Genomic DNA, 3,601 nt, shown 5'->3' with positions numbered 1-3,601 from the left:
TTCCCTACAAGACTATTGATTGCCATTGTTATTCTGGAAATAACCCACCTCCACACAAGTGCTCACTTTCTTTGTGTGGTAATTCATTAGAAAGGATCCCATAGCTTTTGGTTAATGGGGCCAGAGTTTAAAGGGGGCCTTGGGTCTTCATAGGTTTGATTTAGCTAAGCTTTTCTCTTTCCCTTTAACTTCGAAGAGCAAGAATCCTTTGTTTTCAACGGGCGGATAGAATCTTTCCATTTGTGGTTTCCTCCTCATCAATACTTTTTTATTTGTTTTCAATGGGATTGATTCAATTAGATTTAAATTTATTTAACTCTTGTCACATTTTGAGTCTTTTTTTTTTCTTTTTCTGCAGATGAGGTGTATGCATAAGCTCTTCTAGGAAGAGGAGTTGTCTCTTGGAGAATGAGATGAACCTCTCTCATTCATGATCCCAGGAGGCAAAGGCTGGAATAGCTGTCAAAAGAGGGGCATGTGGGTTCTGGAGGGAGATATAAAAGTACTTTAGGAGGACTTCCCTGACGGCACAGTGGTTAAGAATCTGCCTGCCAATGCAAGGACATGGGTTCGAGCCCTGGTCTGAGAATATCCCACATGCTGTGGAGCAACTAAGCCCGTGTGCCACAACTACTGATGTCTGCGCGTCTAGAGCTTGTGCTCCACAACAACAGAAGCCACCGCAATGAGAAGCCCACGCGCCACAACTAGAGAAAGCCCCTGCAGCAACGAAGACCCAGCGCAGCAATAACTAAATAAACTCTTTAAAAAAAAAGTACTCTTGGAAGCGGGCTCACTCTGAAGCTATTCAAACGAGCTTCAGGACCCCCTCATTTGTATTGGCTGCTTCCAAGGTTCTGGAAGAGAGCCTAGCATTTTGTATTTGTCCATTTCTATCACTTTTCTTAAAAAAGAGCCACTCCACCCCCCAATGTTATAAGCTTTAGCCCCCAAAGTCTGTAACCATTCTTTGACTGTTGCATTGTACACTAAAGAGAAAAACAGATTCCCCTTGGAGGGAGATACTTCCCCTGCATAATCAGAACTGGACTCAGCATGGGCAATCAGAGCCTTGGATGAATGAGGTAGGAGGTAGAATAGGGAGTGTTATCCTAGGAAAACAGCAGCCTGGTATGGGAGGGCAAACCACACCTGAGGAAATGACAGTCTCCCATATGGATTATGGCCGCAACAGATGACGTCCTCATAACAGAATATCTTATTAAGGCCCTGCATGGAGGAGAGTCCTGAACTGATCAGAGGCAAAAAGCAAACAAACAACAACAACAACAGAAAAAAAAAAAACAGCAGGAGAGGGAGCAGGGCCTATAGCAGTCAATGGAGAGCCCTGTGGGCCCAGTGGAGAAAAGCCCTCACAAGCACTCGTTCTTTGGCTCCAAGTCATGTTGTTTAGAGGACCCCCAAATTCCCAATAGGTGCATAAGATAGGGGAAGCTGCATAGCAGGAGATTTGCCCCTGCCCCACTTCCATCTGAAAAGCACAGTTTTTTATCTGTCCTATATATTGGGATTCTGCTATGGACAAAATGTTTGTGTCGTCCCAACCTCCCCACCAAATCCATATGTTGAAGCTCTAACACCCAATGTAGTGGTATTTGGAGATGGGAACTTCGGGAGATAATCAGACCATAAGTGTGGAGTCCTCTTGAATGGGATTAATGCCCTTACAGAGGAGACATGAGAGAAATGATCTTTCTGTGCCATGTGAGGATACAGCAAGAAGGCAGCCATCTGCAAACCAGCAACTGGATTGTCACCAGACCCCAAATCTGTTGGCATCTTAATCTTGGAATTCCCAGTTTCTAGAACTGTGAGAAATAAATGTTTGTTGTTTAAGCCACACTGTTGATGGTATTTTGTTATAGCAGCCCAAGCTAAGAAAGGTTCTGAATAAAATTTGTTTATGGGAAAAAAAATTGCATTTCTTAAGAAAAGTCCAACTATCAGTGATGTCAGGGTAAGACTTCTCTGATAGAGTGTGAAGCACAGAGGCACATTGTAGAACTCAGGCCTATAGATGCAATTTTCTATTTATTAAATCTCTCTCTCTAACATTGTTAAGAGTCCTTATTATGGAGAAATGATTATTTGTGATTATCCTGTCGAGGGTATTTTTCCAGATTTCTGACTCTAGCTAGTGCAAAAGCCTACCTAACGTAACTAGAGGACTCTTCCACACATAGGTTATACATAATGAATAAAAACATCAGGCCAAAAGGAAGTAGACAATACTAAGAGCATCCAAAATCAGGATCGTGTGCACATTTTTCTCTCTCCATCCTCCCTTTCCTTCTCCCCCAACACTTGCAAAAGAATTTGTCTTATTTTATGTCTTCCTTCTTGCCTATAATCTTCATAGATCTGCAACATTGCCAATTCTACAGCAATCACCACAAAGTTACTGTACTGGAATAATACTTCTTTCAAACAACTGCCAAAAAGCTTATTAGGTTAGTCTCTATCAAAGAGACTGGGATTTTTTTTTTTCAGTCTACTTCTAACCATGCTTCATTTTGTTTGCCTTTCAGTCTCTGGAAACAATTCTTGAGAAATAAATAATCAAACAATGGAATACACTGAGAGAAGTAATGAGGAAAACATGTTAACAAAAATGCGAATGCAACTTAGAAGATGAGGCTGTGTTTAAATATAGCCTGCTGATTAAGGTTGAGGTTTTTTTGAGCAGTTTGGAAAGACATTTGCTGGTAACACAGATGTGCCAACAGGCTTCTCAAGTAAATATTGACTTCAGTTGACAAAGCCTGACATTTTCTCCAGTTTTTCTGACACTAGCAAGGCACTTGCTTCATAGTATGTGCTTGAAGGTAGAGGGTAAATAAGCAAGCAGATGGTTGCTGACTCTACAGGAAAAACAGGCAGTAGTCCACAGAGAACACAACTCCCAGTGCCATGGTTCCCAAACATGGAACTGAATGTAGAAAATACATACAGATTCCTGGCCATGTTCTAATTCAGAAAGTTTGGAGATTGCCCAGGAATCTGTATATTTTTTAAGTCCCCAGGTGATTTTGATATACAGGCAGGTTTGGGGAATTACAGCTCTAAAGGTTCTAGCACAATTATAACTACTGGCCCAGCACCCACATCAGCAGGGCTCATGGGGGCCAAGATGGAATGAGATGTGAAGGATGCATTAGCCTTATGTTCTACAGAGAAGGTCCCTCAAGGTTATGGTTGAAGCACATGGCTACTGTGTCTATTTCTTGCATAAAGAGTGGAATTTATCCCATGGGCTGCCAATTTGGCACCCATTTGGAGCATTAAATTCACTTAGCAAGTCAGAAAGGGAGGCTTTTTAAAAACACCATTTCAGTTAGGGTAAATTTCAACTGCGAATGCTCATACTTTCTTTATTGTAGACAGCTGTGATTGCTCAGGACCGAACAACAGCACATAACTACACCTTGTGAGTTAAATATCAAGGATCTAAATATTCTTTTGAAAATCAGTCAATTAACCATTCTTAGGAAATGCCAACCACGGTGAGTATAATGGATAAATCACTGGAGTTCATCAGACATGGGTGTGAACACAGGTCTACTTCTTACTGGCTACGACC

Source organism: Stenella coeruleoalba, assembly GCF_951394435.1.
Source record: "Stenella coeruleoalba genome assembly, chromosome: 1".
NCBI classification, from domain to species: domain Eukaryota; kingdom Metazoa; phylum Chordata; class Mammalia; order Artiodactyla; family Delphinidae; genus Stenella; species Stenella coeruleoalba.
This window is presented reverse-complemented; position numbering follows the sequence as displayed.